Here is a 17,703-nt window from a genome sequence, read left to right on the forward strand (position 1 = left end):
TTAATTCTTTCACAAATAAGGGGCTATAATACTCTAAATAATAATAATAATAATAATAATAATAATAATAATGATCATGATCATGACGACAATAATAATAATAATAATAATAATAATAATAATAATAAGTGCCTAACATCTGCAGGAGAAGAAAAGAAATCACTGGCCTGAAGCAGTTCACACCGTCCTTCATGACACTGAAGCAACCTATTTCAATATCAAAAAATGTTTAGTGAACACATCATCAATTATTAATCCTATGGCCAGGATATACCAACAATTTTTCCCCTGTCAGCGCCAGGCGTATAGACACAGGTGAGGACGCAAAGGTGACGTGGTACAGGTGAGGAGGTACAGGTGACGTGGTACAGATGAGGAGGTACAGGTGACGTGGTACAGGGAGGGAGGAACAGGTGACGTGGTACAGGTGAGGAGGTACAGGTGACGTGGTACAGGTGAGGAGGTACAGGTGACGTGGTACAGGTGAGGAGGTACAGGTGACGTGGTACAGGTGAGGAGGTACAGGTGACGTGGTACAGGTGAAGAGGTACAGGTGACGTGGTACAGGTGAGGAGGTACAGGTGACGTGGTACAGGTGAGGAGGTACAGGTGACGTGGTACAGGGGAGGAGGTACAGGTGACGTGGTACAGGGGAGGAGGTACAGGTGACGTGGTACAGGGGAGGAGGTACAGGTGACGTGGTACAGGTGAGGAGGTACAGGTGACGTGGTACTGGCGACGTGGTACAGGTGAGGAGGCACAGGTGACGTGGTACAGGGGAAAGACACCCGCACTACCTCAACCCTTGTTAAAAATAGTCCCCCATACCTTACAACAGAACCCCTTACTTTAAATATAATCACCTGGCCGTAGCAAAATTATATGAGATAAAAAAGAGTCATGGAGCTTATTTCTCGGCCTTTAGTTCGAGGTATCAATCTTCGGCTGAAAGAAATCGTCTGGAAACAGTAATAGTAAAGACGCCATAGGACTGGTGTTGACCCTTTGATCTACTATTTCTGCTTTATTCTTTCTGCTTATAGTCGATTTTATTCAACGATTTTACTCATTAGTAGTACTGAGGAGATTAATACTAGACCTAACCTTCCCAGATCGAAAAGTCCCTGCCAAGCTGACCGAGAGAGAGAGAGAGAGAAGCATACGTCCTCAAACTGAAGGTGTTAAAGGGCCAATTCTGAGGTGACAGCAGTGGGGTTGTAGGGATGGGACGAGGCATACAAACAAACCTACCCAAGCGTCAGGCGTGCCAAGCGTACCGAATGCCACCCCTAGCTGTAAAAATAGTACCTCTACTCTTCACCGCGCACACACACACACACACACACACACACACACACACACACACACACACACACACACACACACACACACACACACCGAAATAAAGACAAGGACATAAAGCTGTGTGTGTGTGTGTGTGTGTGTGTGTGTGTGTGTGTTACTACGTGATTTCTGATGCAAATTAAACCATGTATCTTGGGGAATCTTAACACACACACACACACACACACACACACACACACACACACACACACACACACACACAAACACACAAACACACACACACACACACAAAGGAAGAAATTACATTTTCCACTAGACACATCAGCACCAATACAGTGACAGTCAGACATAATTAAGAAAAGCCAACACGAAGTAATAGGGGTTAATTCACTAACGATCATCCCTGTTTATGTACCTATTTCTCACGTGTCCAGATGTCAAAGTGTTGTCAATTGTTCAAAGGAAGGAATTACATACACCCAATTATGGATCAGTAAATTGATATAAAGGATTCAACCCACTTTAAATTAGCTCATGGTGTCAACTTTTATACTTTTTCAATAAACAAAAATTTCATACGTGGGTAAAAGTCTTCCGTCAACATCTAATATTTTCTTCAACAAAAAATATAAATCATTGACCTCGTAGACCCCGCCCATAACGTGAAAAAATATTTGGTAGTCGAGCGTGTCCTTGAGGCGTAGGATGATGGCTCAAGTGTTGTTGGGCATAGGGAGAGCCGTGGGAGCCTCACCTGTAAACATCCCTAATTGTTTTCTGCCGCCAGGTGTGTGTGTGTGAGAGGCAGGCAGGCAGGCAGAGAGGATGGAGTTAGGCTATACTGCATCATTCAGATTTCTCCCTCTTTATTCACTTTCCTTCGTGTTTCTTTATCCCCCCCCCTCTCTCTCTCTCTCTCTCTCTCTCTCTCTCCACCGTCATTATCCCTTTCTCCTTACCTTTTTTCATCCTCACCTTATTTTCCTCACCCGTCCTTATATTTTTCCCGAGTTCCTTCCACCTTCTTCCCTCTTGTCATCCTCCTCCTTAACCTTTCCTTAGTTCCCTGCCATCCACTCACACTCTCCTTTCCCTTTATTCTTCCCCTTCATTTTTCCTTACTCTTCTCTTCCTTCCTCCATTTACCCTTCCACTTCATCTTTCCATTCTTCCTTCCTTCCTTCCTTCCCCCGTTTACCCTTCCACTTTACCTTTCCCTTCTCCTCCGTCCTTCCTTCCTTCCTGCTTTTACCCTTCCACTTCATCTTGCCCTTATCTCCCTTCCTTCCTTCCTTCCTTCCCTCCTTCCCCTTCGTCTTACCATTCTCTTCTTGTCCATTTTCCTCTCTTTACCTTCCCCCTTTCACCTTTTCCTCTTCATCTTCCATCATCCCTCCTCCCCCTTCTCCCCTGTGCATCCATCCTCACCCTTTCCTCCCTTCCTTCTCCCTCCCCACCCCCCTAACCCTTGCTTCCCTTCTCCCCTCTCTCCCTTTACCTTCCCTCTGTCCAATTTCTCTTCCCTTTTATCTCCCCCCTTCATCTCCAGTACTTCTCCTTTCACTTCCATCCTTCACTTCTCTCTGAATTTTCTTCCTGCACCTTTCCTTTCCTTTATGTTCAGTTTCCCTTCCTCTTCTCATACCCTCTCTCTCTCTCTCTCTCTCTCTCTCTCTCTCTCCACCCTCACTGTTCTTTTTCCATGTACCTTTCCCTGCCTTTACCATCTCTCTCTCCTTCGCTCCAGTCTAACCCATCTTCCCCTCACCCTTCCCTCTCTTCACCCCACCAAGTCCATCTCCCCCTCCTTCCTCCCCTCTCCCCCTCCCTCCTCCCCTCTATCCCCTCTATCTCTCTCCCCCTCCCTCTTTTCATATTGCCTCTGCCTCAGTTCTCATCCTTTCCTCCCTCTTCACACCCCTTTTTCCTCCCTCCCCTTTCCACCCCCTCTTTTCCACTCCCTTCTCCCACTTTCTCCTTACTCCTCTCCCCACCCCTTCTCTCATCTCTAATTACATATATTTTTAATCATAGGCTTAACACCCATTACAGGATATTACCTCTCGCTCTCTCTCTCTCTCTCTCTCTCTCTCTCTCTCTCTCTCTCTCTCTCTCCCTCCCTCCCTCCCTTCCCTTACTTCCCCTCACCCTTACCCATTTCTCTTCTCACCATACATCCTCCACTCACTTTTCCCTCCCCTCCCCTCTCTCTCTCTCTCTCTCTCTCTCTCTCTCTCTCTCTCTCTCTCTCTCTCTCCCCTATTCCCTTCATCCCTCCCCTTACCCTCCCCTCCTCTAATCCCTTCGTACCCTATCCTTATCACCCTTACCCTTTCCTCCACTCACCTTTTCCTCCCCCTCTCCCCTCTACTACTCGTACTCTCTTCTCCTCCCTTCCATCCCTCCGAGCCGAACCAATCTAGCGGCGCCGAGCTGACCCTCATGCCTCCTCCTCCAATCACACACTTGTCCTCCATTACGCCACAATAGGTTAATGGTGCTTGCGACGGGGTGAAGGGAGAGGCAGAATTAGAAAGGAGAGGCAGGAGAGGTAGAATTAGAAAGGAGGAGCAGGGGAGGTGGAATTAGAAAGCAGAGACAGGAGAGGCAGAATTTGAAAGGAGAGGCAGGAGAGGTAGAATTAGGGAGGAGAGGTAGAATAAAAAAGGAGAGGCAGAAGAGGTAGAATTAGAGAGGAGAGGCAGGAGAGGTAGAATTAGAAAGGAGAGGCAGGAGAGGTAGAATTAAAGAGGAGAGGCAGAATTAGAAAGGTGAGGAAGGAGAGGTAGAATTAGAAAGGAGAGGCAGGAGAGGCAGAATTAGAAAGGTGAGGAAGGAGAGGTAGAATTAGAAAGGAGAGGCAGGAGAGGTAGAATTAGAAGACAGAGGAAGGAGAGGCTTAATGAGAAACATGCGAGGAGGAAAAGAGGCATGAACAGACGAATAAAGAGGAGGAGGGGGATATTTTCTTTACTGACGAGGAAGAGAAAAATATAGAGAAGGAAACGATGACATACAAACTTTTATTTTTAGCGTACTCTACTCTTCGAACTGCCCCCCCCCAAAAAAAAAAAAAAAAAAAAGTTCCCTAAGGCCCAGAAGAGCTCATGTGCACAAACAGATGGCGCCACGCGTTCACACACCACCAGCTGGGAGACGATGTTTGGCCATCTGTACTGAAATCCATGAATCTTTGGGCTATCGCATTCAGGACAGGTGTGGTATTATCAGCTGGAATTTTCTGAGATAAGAATGGTCCTTGGGGAAGCTTAGAAAGGACTGTTTTGATGAAATTTAAATCTTCAAAGTGTTCCCTGCCTCAGCTCGGAAGGATCTCGTGATATTATGGTCAGCAGTCCACTCCTTTTTAAACCGGCCACCAAGCGATAAAACGGTGTACAGAGGTGGAGCAATAAGGAGGAGAGAGACAAACGCAGACGAAGAGAGGTCAGAAAGAATGGACGTGGAACAAGTGGAACAATAACGAGTAGGAGAAGGCCATAAAGGAGGAGGTAGAGAAGATATACGGTGGAGAGAAGGAAGAGAGGTAGTTCAAGGGGGAAAAAATGGAAGCAGACCAAGGAAAAAAGTAAAAGAAGTGGACCAAGAAAAATAAAGGATAGGAAGACCATGAAAGGGGAGGAACGAGATACAGCAAGAAAACAAGAATGAGGGGCAGACGAAGGGAAAAATAAACAAGAGGAAGACCAAGGAAAAGGGGAAAGAGGTAATGCTAGAAAAAAAAAAAGGATTGACGAAGGAATAAAAAGACGTAAAAAGGCAGGCCAAGTAAAAATAATAAAAAAGGGGGGGAGAGGTATAAGAAGAATAATGATAAGTAAAGCAACTGGAGCATTAAAGAAAAAGAGAAGACACTATACTTCTGTCAATGCATCGTTTAAGGGCAGTGACAGACGTATTACCCTGGTAACAGTTTACACATCGGAAAATCTAGTGTCACTTTTTGAACATGCGAATCGCTGCGCGTAACACGTGAGTGATGTAATAAATAATAATAATAATAATAATAATAATAATAATAAAAATAATAATAATAATAATAATAATAATAATAATAATAATAATAATAATAATAGCTAATAATTCTAATAAGAACGATGATGATGATAATATTAATAACGAGAGTAGCAGTAGTAGTAGTAGCAGCAGTAGTGGTGGTGGTGGTGGTGGTGGTGGTGGTGGTAGTAGTAGTAGTGGTAGTAGTAGTAGAGGTAGTAGTAGTAGTAGTAGTAGTAGTAGCAGTAGTAGTAGTAGTAGCAGTAGTAGTAGTAGTAGTAATAATCATCATCATCATCATCATCATCATAAATGAAAATACTAACCCTTCACTACGATGACACATTAGCTTGGCTGACTCTTGCTACCTCCAGACGATTTTATTCAGCTTTCCGCAGGACCTCCTGTTGTGAAGGGGTGACTGAAGGCTATATCTGACCCATTACAAAAAAATGTCAACCTAAATAAAATCGTTTGGAGATAAAAGAAATAAATTAAAGTTACGTCAAAATAGTGAAGAGGTAAACACACACACACACACACACACACACACACACACACACACACACACACACACACACACACACACACACCGTCACAGTGAAATGGTCGTCAAGCTATCATTGCGGCTGAGAATGTTAACTAGTCCACCCACCACGAATGAATTCTGGGATATTGAGTTGAGAGAGAGAGAGAGAGTACACTGGGTGTCCCCTTATCTTCCTACCTCTCCTCCTTCTCCTCTTCCTCCTCTCTCTTACCTTTCTCTCCTCTTCCTCCTCTCTCTCCTTACACCTCCTCTTAATCCTAGCCTCCTCCACCTCCTCTCTTCCCACACTCCTCTTTTTCCTCTTCCTCCTCTGCCTCCGTCCTCTACCTCGTGTTTACCGCCATGTGCATAATATTTGTCCACGTGGCCCTGTTTACAGATGAATGTTCAACAGGTTGGGTGTACAGTATGTGTTAGTGTTTGCCAATGTGTGTATACGTGACTACAGCATGTGATTAACTGAGTGCATGTATGTATGTATGTATGTATGCATGTGTAATGTGTGTGCATGTATGTGTGCGTAAATAAGCGTGCACCATGCGCATACGAGTGTCTGTGTGTGTGTGTCTGTTCGTTGGTATATGAACAATATAACTTAATTTTCATTCGAATTGAATCAAATATGGTGGATGGGTTGGGATTCAACAACGGATGTGGTGATTCAATCTGAGAACGATCAGCAAAAGACTGATTGCAAGGCAGGGTCAAGGTTAAACATTCTATCCAATAACACACGGTCACGGTTGCAGAACAAAGTCAGCCCAAGCAGTTTTGATGGCTACGAGTTGCGGCAAACTTAGTTTAGCACCTGAATACCAGGAAAGGAAATAAGTCGATCTCTGGGAACATCTGTCCTAAAGTCAGGATCACAAGACAAAGTCAAAGGTTCGGCCCCCTACAGGGCATAAGTGTTGCACTCTCTGAGGGCTACACCTTGCTGATTGTTAATTTCGTTATATCTCTCTCTCTCTCTCTCCCTCCCTCTCTCTCTCTCTCTCTCTCTCTGAATACTTCCTCTTCTTCTATTCTTTTGTCCCAGTCTTGCCCCGTCTTTTTTCCACTGTTTCTCTTCTTCTCGTCTCCCTTTTCTTTCCCACCTCTCCTCTTCCTTGTCTCTCTCTACCTCTCCTATTCCTCTGCTTCTCTCCCTACATCCCTACCTTTCCGTTTCCTCCTATTCCTCTACCTTTTCCTACCTTTTCTCTCTCTTTCTCCTTCTCTTCCAGTCTACTCCTCTTCTCCCCTCTCCCTCCTATTTACCTCTGTGTGCAGACTACTTGTCCACTGTAAATGAGTGAGCTGGGTCTCTCTCTCTCTCTCTCTTATTCCTGTGGCTGAAAACTACCTACTCTGCACCTTATTTCGGCTAAAGTCAGACAATTTCACAAATTTACACTGCAGAAGGGAACGGTGAGGCGCCACGCGTGTAGAGAGTTACACGCTTAACTTTTTGCAGAGAACTGAAAATAGGGGGGGGGGGGAATCTTCGTATTATAATCCATCTTACAACGGACGACTTTGTTTGCGTCACAGAAATCCAGTGCAGCCAAAGAGTTCTCTCTCTCTCTCTCTCTCTTTCCCCTCAGTTTTCCCCCTCTCTTTTACCTACAGCCCCTCACTGTCCCCCTCCCCACATCTCCCCTTACCTGCTTTTATTTCAACTCATTTTTCATTCCTATATCCAGCTCTGCATATGAATAATTTTTTCCCTGAACTAACAATGGCGCCATTTTAATTATACTCTGTGCCTTCTGACTCTTTCTCAATATAACCTCCTGATTCCCAAGACATTTTCTATTTTTCATTTCTTTTTTTTGTCTTTCTTTTTGCCACTTTCAGACGATTTTATACAGTTTATGGGAAAAAATCTTGCAATGACGGCGCTAAATGAGGGCTACATCTAACCCCCTCCAGTTCAAAAAAGCCTCCCCCTCACCTGAATAAAATCGTCTGGACAAAAATAAACCACAAAATACATTATCAGATTCAAGGAGATAATAAAAACCTCCATTACTGAAAGCATTATTGAAAAAATCTACGAGCCCTTTCACTGGATTTTTTATTTTTTTTTTCTCGCTACCACCAAATTACTTTATTCACCTCACGAAGACCCTCTCGTTGTGAAAGGATTAAGTAGCCCTTTCCCGAGGTCTAGCAGTCTTCCAACACCACCACTTGGGCACAAATTACCCACCGAATGTATTGTAATATGTTAGGGATGTTACTTTCAGAATCGGCATGATTGTGTGTGTGTGTGTGTGTGTGTGTGTGTGTGTGTGTGTGTGTGTGTGTGTGTGTGTGTGTGTGTGTGTGTGTGTGTGTGTGTGTGTGTGTGTGTGTGTGTGTGTGTCTTTATCTCATATACTTAGGAAAGAACAATTATAAGTGTAGCTAAGAACTTTGCCGATCAAGGGAGGCAATATTATGGTGATTTCCTTGTCGCCTAAATCCTCTCGTTTCCCTAAGCTTCCCCTTCCCCGTCCATAATGGCTACCTAAAGAACCCCTCTTCTCCCTTGTCCCTCAGCCCTCCCCTTCCCTACCTCCCTCTCCCGTCACCCTCCCTACCCTCTCTCCCGTCCCCTTTCTTCATCATGCCTCCTTCTCCATCTCCCCCCCACTCATCCTTCCTCTCCTGTTCCCCTCCTTACTCTCTCTCCCCTCTCCCTTTTCCCTCCTCCCACCTCTCTTCCTTCTCCCTCCCATCCCTCTCCCATATCCCCTCTTCCCTCTCCCCGTGTGCACCCGGCTGCTTGCGTGGTATAAATGTTTACTAATGAGTCTTCAGTCCCCCGCATATATTATTTACACGCAAGCTGGTGCAATTGACATCACTTCAACACGACAACCCATGACAATAACAGAAGATTTTTTCCTCGCCTCTCCCGTCACAAGCATTTACCTCACGAAGAAGAAAACATTCATTACCATCTAAAATATACAGCGCTTTATATATACATACATTATGTCCCTCACTGCGATGGCCTCTGGTGTATTTCATTCATACTTCCAAGTGACGATTTTTGTCATCTTCGAAAGCATCTGCCAAAGTGAAGGTAGCAGGAAAACCCTTGAGTATAATGGGAGCAGAAAATCCCTTCGTAACAATGATAAATTTTGTGTTTATCCTTGCTACGCCAGATGATTTTATTTACCTTGGAAATGACCGCCCTTAGTAAAGCAGCTGAAAGTGAGGTGACCAAAAGACGGAGGGGGTTCTGGAAACTTTTCTCTCTCTCTTTTCCTCTCTTTGTAAAAATGATAGCGATCCCACCGCCCACCACTTGTTTTGAAAGCATATTCGCCTCTTCAACTCAACAGGAGATCACAGTGGGGGAGGGGGAGGGCAGGATATTGCACTCCTTGCTTCCCTTCTCTGGCTCATGTCACCAAAGAGATCAAACAGCTTTGCTCTAGATATCCCCACGCAGTGTAAGCAACGGAAATTAGGCTGCAGTGATGATGATGATGATGATACACCATTTACACACAAGCTAGTACTGGGCTTAACTCTTTCAATACAATGACCTATTTCTCCATTTAAATCGTACTACCACCAGACCTCCTCAGGGGCTCTCCAAAGTTTAATAAAGTCGTCTGGTAGTGGCGGGAACGAAATCTAGGCTGAGACTGTACAGAGAGATGACTTGACACCCTCACAGTTCGGCAGTCACAACCAACCCTCCCCCCCGTCATCATATACAGAGGGAAGTGATGATAAAGGGAGTTCCCATTAAGGCTTTCCATATACAGTAAGGCCTCGTTCTATCTCGCCTTTTCAAGCTTTTGTTTTTTTGGTACCGAGTTCACATTTTTTTTTTTCCCTGGGTTCACAGTACTGTACAGAAAAATTGCCTTATAATATTCCACTGTCAAGAAAGCTTAATTGTCGTTTTCCCTCAGTCTACAGAACCAACTGAAAGGAAAATGCTGTGATATACTGGCACATGACAAGGATTCAAGAACTAAATTTTCCCTCACTCGGAAGCACACATACTTTTCCACTCCCCATCCCCACCCACCCTTTAACCTCTCAGCAGGTTATGCCAAGGGGTCTGTGGAAAATCGTCTAGCGGTTGCAAACATAACAACATCCTGCAGAGAAGAGCCGGAAAAAACAAAAGCCACTCGATATCCCTCAGTATACACAGTACTGTTTATTCCTAAGCTGATGGATTCGACGACATCTCGATTCGGCTGCCACACTAAATCAATCAAATTTTCCCGCCTTTTCCCCCCCTCATTAAGATCAAAGATAAACCTTCACCTGGAATTACACCAGTCATTATCACCTTGCATATCCTGTTGATTAGACGGCAAATGGACCCAGATATCAAATGAATGGACTAAGAGTTTCTCCTCAATTCATAAGCACAAAAATCAGGGTTAGGAAAAAATTGCATCTCAACTCGGCTGCTACACAAAACCACTTTCATTTCCCTTCAAAGATAGTCCTTTATCACCTTATCTCCCTAAATTAGTAAAGAAATAAATAGACAGATAAATATAAACATAAATAAAAAAAAAATCGTCATCACTATCAGCAGCAGGAACGCGGGATCTACATCAACAACATGAGACCCACTGAAACGAACCAAACAATAATTCCCACAACAATCAAGCCCTCGATATCATTACTGCACCTTACGATACTGAAATAAAGACCCACTAAATTAAAGGTAGAACGCGGCAGAGCTCAGGGAAGAGATAAGGAACAAACTGCCTTGAGACATGAAACGCTCTTTGAATGAAACCGAGAAAGGATGGTGATGGTGGATGGATGGATGCAGGTGCAGGGGAGGCCTTCTCGGTTTCCAAAATATTCTACCTTGAAGTAAAACATTCTTGGCCTCTTGTCTTCCACTCCCTGACATTCCTCTTCCTGTTTTTCTTCATCCTCTTTGCCTACCTTTCTCGACTATCTCTCCCCTTTTCTGTCCACTTTGCTTCCGACATGGGTCACGTTGGAATAACACCTTCTGTGCCCATGTCTTCCACGTTTTTTTTTTCCTTGCCCGCTTATCTCCCTTTCCCTGTATTTCACATTCCCCCTCTCTCTCTACCTTCTTTATATCTTCTTAAATTCATCTTTCATCCTTGCTCTTTTCTAACCTTTTCGCACACATGTAATTACATCTTTGCCTTTTTCTGTTTCTCATCCTGCTTTTTACCTTCCTCTTCTCTGCATAACCACCTTTTCTTTCCTTTCTCTTTTTCTATTCCTTTCTCACACACGTATGTGAAATCTTTATTGCAATTACATTTACTCCAACGAAAAATGTACATATTAGTAAGTTGGGTGGTAAGATGAGAAGAGAAAGGTCAAAAAGAAGGTTAACAGTTAAGGTATGAGAATATACGAATAACCGACGTATGGAACATGTTAATGGACAGACGAAGAAATGAGATGGAGGGTGAGGATGCAAAAGAACCGACAAAGAAAAAAGGTGGATGGATGACGTGTGCAAAAAATATATGGACAAGTACAGCATATACCCTGCATAACAAAGGGTACTTATTTTTTAACTTGACTGTCGATAAAATGGTCCTTTCCCCACATCACATCTTTGCTCTTCCTCCCTCTTTCCTTTCCCTTCCTTCCCAACTTTTCATTTTGTATTCTGTACCTCCCCTCCGCTCTCTCGTTTTGTCCTGATCCTCCTCCTCCTCCTCCTCCTCCTCCTCCTCCTCCTCCTCCTCTTCTTCCTCCTCCTCCTCATTCCTCTTCTCTTCTTCCTTCCCACCTCACTTTCTCATATTTCTTCCTCTTCTCCCTAGTTCGTTCTTCCGTTTCCTCGTTCTCTTCCTCTTCCCTACGTCCTTTCGTCTCCGCCTTCTCCTACTCCTCCTCACTTCCTGTTCTCTCTCTCTCTTTCTCTCTCATACCACGACACCATCCATTTTCTCCCTTTCACCAGAGATGCATAATAGGAACAGAAAATCAATAAGTCAGGACAACGTGTGAGGAAAAAATGAAAAATAAAGGAAAAATCCAACGTCCAAATCCACGGCCCAAAAAATTCCATGAAGGGGAACACGAAAAAAAAGTTACATAAGAAAAAGTGCATGTCAGAGCTACGTTTTTTCAGTGTGAACAGAGGATGGGGGAAAAGTTTTAAAATTTTGTGGTATATGTGAGAGAGAGAGAGAGAGAGAGAGAGAGAGAGAGAGAGAGAGAGAGAGAGCAAGCCATAAACCTGATCCCATCCCCCCAGATTAATGCACTTACCTGAGCTGTACCCCTGAGAGAGAGAGAGAGAGAGAGAGAGAGAGAGAGACCTGTTCCCCCCTTTCCCAACAGGTTCATAACTGCACTCTACTTACCTCATTCCCCCTCAAGGCACACCGAGACACAACACTTACCTGGCAAAGAAAACAAGATATATTAGCAACAAAATAAATCCCGTAGGGCTCTGAATAGGGGGACCAAAACAACGAAAATAGGCGGGGTGGGTGGATAGGAGTGAGCGGGACGGGCTGGGATGGTGATGGGTAGTTGGGTATAGGGGGAGTGGTATGATCTATGCAAAGGGATATTGTAGGTGGGGTGATAAGGGCTTGATTAATGTTAGCAATCATCTTTCGCCAAGAATAAGGAGGTAAGCATTCGCCACCTTCACATACCTTGGTCTGAAAAAAGAAATCTTGTTACCTGATTATTGTACTCACCTGATCAGAGAGAGAGAGAGAGAGAGAGAGAGAGAGGACGGAAGAAAGGGAAAACTAATTGTGGAGAGAGAGAGAGAGAGAGAGACGACACCTTGTCCCCCTTATCAATGTACCGTATGTACTCACCCGATCTTCTTCTTCTTTGTTGAGGTGGTTGTGTTGCTGGTGGTTGTCGCTGCACCCCCACCCCACCTCCCCCCCTCTCGCCCCCTTCATCAACCAGGCAACTCATCGTCACCCACCCAGGACAAATCTACCACGACAAGTCTATACCAGGACACTTACATAAAAACCAAGACAATCAAAACGTCACTCTATCTAAATCTGTCTCTTTTCTTTCTTTTTTTGTCCTAGGTAAAGTTGTAAATATGCGTCATTTATATCTGGTTACTTATCAACTTTTCTTCCGTCCGACAATTTTTCACTGATACTGTCCAACTTTCTTTATCAGATTACTTTCAACGATTTTTCTCACCATCTTTTTTTTTTTTTTTTTTTCAGATTTCGTCCTTCACCCAAGAGAATAAGGAAGCTTTTTGTTTACATCTTTTAAAGAGATACGGTCCAATTTCTATGGCATTTTCCTCTGTCTGGTTTCTTCACTTTCGTCTCTGCTTTTTTCACTTTCGTTTCCTCTTCCTTCACTTTCGTTTCTGTCTGTTCACTATCCTCCTCAGATTACCTTCCGGAGGGTGACCGCCCCAAGGTGCACTCTCTGACCCTGCTTGACCTCGGCCCACAATTGTGTGTGTTGGAGCAGGTCAGGTCAGGTCAGGTCACTCTCGCTGGCGGCTGTTCTGCGGGTCACACTCTAAGCACGCACCCTCACGCTCTCTCCCTCCCGCCTTGCTGCCACCCATCAAACATAGCAGGCAGGAGAACAATAAATAACAATAGCCTATATAAGTAATGATACACCGATACTACAGACGCATGACCGGACGCAAAAAAAAAAAAAAAAATCTCTAAGTCACAGTGTATCGCTTTGCAAGCCCTTTCAAGTAGGGGAAAATGCACAAAAACAGATAAGCATGTAAAAACACATTCATTTTAATGACCGTCTCAGCGGAAACAAACTTAGTTTTGATCTTGAAGTAAGCATGTTTGAGTGGCAGGAATTAAGATGCTATAAACGTTTCGTAACTGAGGATTGAAGTGGTGTCGTTGTGTAGTTTTGCACTGATTTCCAAATGCGTCTGAGTGGAAGGAAACTGGTGTTCCAGCACCTTTACTGTTCTTGCTTTTGTGATTAACAACTGTGCTGACCTATAAATTATCCAGGACATCACCACAGACAAGATGCAACACCACGAAATTTAGATCCTCGTTAACCATACACTAAATTTCATACATAGGAAGGGACAAAAGTTTCCCGACAGTTCCCTGCTAACACTGTCTCTTGCCTTCCACAATACCTCATGTCTCCCTGAACACCGGAGAGAAAATTTCCATCTAACTTACACTGCATTTCATAATGCACACACAAAGAAATTTTTGTATCTTCCATCGACACAGCCGGCGGTGGTGTGTCAGCAAACTTTCGTCCTTGATTGTACATCTGTGTGGGGAGAAACTCGCATCGTGGTAGGCCATAAATTACCCGAACCATCAAAACTGACAGATACTGACTCAGAATTTAATCACGTCTCGGGCAATATTTGATGTCGAACGCAGCTGGGTCGAGCAATTTGTTACCTTAAAAGAAAAGAAAATGAAAGAACAAAATAAAAAAGGCAATTCGTAAATCATCCAACTCATCAAAACTGACAGAGGGAAACCCAATATTAAACCAGACCTCTGAAGCACCGCCAAGTCAAGACAAATTACTATAATTTCTTTCACTACGATGACAACTTAGGCAATTTATTGCTGCTACCGCCAGTGATTGTAGTCAACTTAGGAGCGACCATTTGCAAGGAAGAGTTAGAACGTTTTTTAATGATCTTTTTATCACGATGACGATTTCGCACTGTATTCCTGCTGCCGCTAGACGGTAATATTCACTTGGCAAACACCACTCGCACTGAATGGACGAGTAGTTTCCACGAATTATCTATTTGCATCTGAGAGAGAGAGAGAGAGAGAGAGAGAGAGAGAGAGAGAGAGAGAGAGAGAGAGAGAGAGAGAGCAATACAAGTATCATTTTTCGCCTCTCATGCGAGTGGGTTTTGACTTTCAAGACATTCAGTGTGGGGATATTCCAACTCCCAGGAGCGGCAAAACATATTAGACATTTTTACACACTAACTCACCCATAGCATAATCACCACCCCCTCCATCATCAATATCATCATTCACACTAACTCACCCAAACCATTATCATCATATACACACTAACTCACCAATATCATCATCATCATCAATAATCAGTCTACCTCTACCACCTAGTGCTACAAATGAAATAAGCGGATCTAGCAACAGGAAAAAACACAACACTACGAGAATTACCATCAACGTGCAAACAGATATTGAACCACAACTTCATTCACTCATCCCCCCAAAGCATCGAAAATTAGACGCTGGCAATATACACAGGATTAATTAATTCAAACTCATTTTTTCTCTTCACTCTGTTGAACGATCCCTATATGCTTTAAAGAATGTGTCGTAAATATTCTGTGAGCGATATTACGCGGAGAAAATATCGGGATGTAAAATACTCTCCGTAATGACTCTGATTGCAGAATTATGTGATTATGACTCTGGTGCATCAAAGAGTGAGTTGCAAAGTGTTATCTGCAATGTTATGTGGGAATTCTGTTTGCAAAATTATGTGATTATGTTGATATGACTCGGAAAATGATGATGGTGATGACGGTGGTGGTGGTGGTGGTGGTGGTGGTGGTTGTGATGTACAGTCGCGAGCCAGTGGGACAGATACACGAGCACACACACCTTGGAGTCACTTCTACTCGTCGAGATATTGGGGGGGGGGGAGGTGAGAGAAAGAAAGGGAGGGGGGAGGTTGTGGAGGGGCCGGTGGAGGGAGGAAGGGCAGGAGGGGGAGGGGAGGAGAGGCGCAAACGAGCATGGCTGGCTGAGTTGGAAGGTGGTAGGTGGTTATCAGGTATTACGTTGTTTTACGGAGATAGGATTAATATTGGGTGAAGTGTATGAATCATGACATCTATGATATCATTGATATGGGTTTTTCATTTAAATTTACCCTCAATTTAAGGATACAGCACAACGGTGCTTCATTAGATTCGAGCATAAAGCCACGAACGTAAACCTGAGGGTTCATACTGGCTGAACTAAAGTGAAGAGGGCTATAGTAGCACTATGGGTATCATGATACAACCGTGAACCTAAGGGTTCATAATGGTTAAACCAAAGTGAAGAGGGCTATAGCAGCACTATAGGTATCATGATACCCATAGTGCTACTATAGCCCTCTTCACTTTAGTTTAGCCAGTATGAACCCTCAGGTTCACGTTCGTGGCTTTATGCTCGAATCTAATGAAGCACCGTTGTGCTGTATCCTTAAATTGAGGGTAAATTTAAATGAAAAACCCATATCAATGATATCATAGATGTCATGATTCATACACTTCACCCAATATTAAACCTACCTCCGTAAAACAACGTAATACCTGATAACCACCTACCACCTTCCAACTCAGCCAGCCTTGCTCGTTTGCGCCTCTCCTCCCCTCCCCCTCCTGCCCTTCCTCCCTCCACCGGCCCCTCCACAACCTCTTCCTTCCCTTCCTCTCTCTGTCCCCCCCCCCATAACTCGACGAGTAGAAGCGACTCCAAGGTGTGTGTGTTCGTGTCTCTGTCCCATTAGCTCGCGACTGTACGTCAGAAAATGCGCAATCTTCCGTAGTATATCCTTGTGTGTGTGTGTGTGTGTGTGTGTGTGTGTGTGTGTGTGTGTGTGTGTGTGTGTGTGTGTGTGTGTGTGTGTGTGTGTGTGTGTGTGTGTGTGTGTGTGTGTGTGTGTGTGTGTGTGTGTGTGTGTGTGTGTGTGTGTGTGTGTGTGTGTGTGTGTGTGTGTGTGTGTGTGTGTGTGTGTGTGTGTGTGTGTGTGTGTGTGTGTGTGTGTGTGTGTGTGTGTGTGTGTGTGTGTGTGTGTGTGTGTGTGTGTGTGTGTGTGTGTGTGTGTGTGTGTGTGTGTGTGTGTGTGTGTGTGTGTGTGTGTGTGTGTGTGTGTGTGTGTGTGTGTGTGTGTGTGTGTGTGTGTGTGTGTGTGTGTGTGTGTGTGTGTGTGTGTGTGTGTGTGTGTGTGTGTGTGTGTGTGTGTGTGTGTGTGTGTGTGTGTGTGTGTGTGTGTGTGTGTGTGTGTGTGTGTGTGTGTGTGTGTGTGTGTGTGTGTGTGTGTGTGTGTGTGTGTGTGTGTGTGTGTGTGTGTGTGTGTGTGTGTGTGTGTGTGTGTGTGTGTGTGTGTGTGTGTGTGTGTGTGTGTGTGTGTGTGTGTGTGTGTGTGTGTGTGTGTGTGTGTGTGTGTGTGTGTGTGTGTGTGTGTGTGTGTGTGTGTGTGTGTGTGTGTGTGTGTGTGTGTGTGTGTGTGTGTGTCCTGAAGGCGACTGGTTCTGCGTGTTGCATGAGCTTTCGTACACGCAATCTGTATTACTGATCAAGTTGCTGTTTCTGATTCCTGATAATGAATTCCTTACACACACACACACACACACACACACACACACACACACACACACACACACACACAAAGCCGGTCATACATACACAATTGGTTCCTCCACACACACAAACAAACAGGCACGCATGCACAGTGAGAGTCATACATACACAATTAGCGCCAACACACACGCACATCCGCTCACATACTGTCATACATACATAACTAGTTCCTTCACACACACACACACACACACACACACACACACACACACACACACACAGCGCCATCAAAACGCACTGTATACACAAAGACACACATTCATCCCACACACAGTCTCTCTCTCTCTCTCTCTCTCTCTCACACACACACACACACACACACACACACACACATACACACACACACACAACATCAGCTCGCAACATACCTGTACCTTCCTTTTCATTTCATTCATGCAACACTAATTTCCTTACTTCCTTCACGACTAATTCTTCTATTGTAACAACGACATTATCTTCATTCACTTCATTCACCACATATTTTCCTTCACTTCATCCATAACATAGGCTACTTATTTC

The 17,703-nt window shown here is 44.2% G+C and overlaps 1 protein-coding gene across 1 annotated transcript in view; it reads right to left on the reverse strand.

The window, feature by feature from the left end:
* LOC145404646 (putative 3',5'-cyclic phosphodiesterase pde-5) overlaps window positions 1–12,703 on the reverse strand; it is a 207,739-nt gene extending 195,036 nt beyond the window's left edge. Inside the window, exon 1 of the mRNA XM_080276170.1 lies at window positions 12,667–12,703. The gene's annotated coding sequence lies outside the window, so the exon portion shown is untranslated. The remainder of the gene's footprint in view (window positions 1–12,666) is intronic.
* Window positions 12,704–17,703: the final 5,000 nt, after the last annotated feature.

The sequence above is a fragment of the Coenobita brevimanus genome, chromosome 64, assembly GCF_032717465.1.
Source record: "Coenobita brevimanus isolate Jiangsu-jjx chromosome 64, ASM3271746v2, whole genome shotgun sequence".
Classification (NCBI taxonomy): domain Eukaryota; kingdom Metazoa; phylum Arthropoda; class Malacostraca; order Decapoda; family Coenobitidae; genus Coenobita; species Coenobita brevimanus.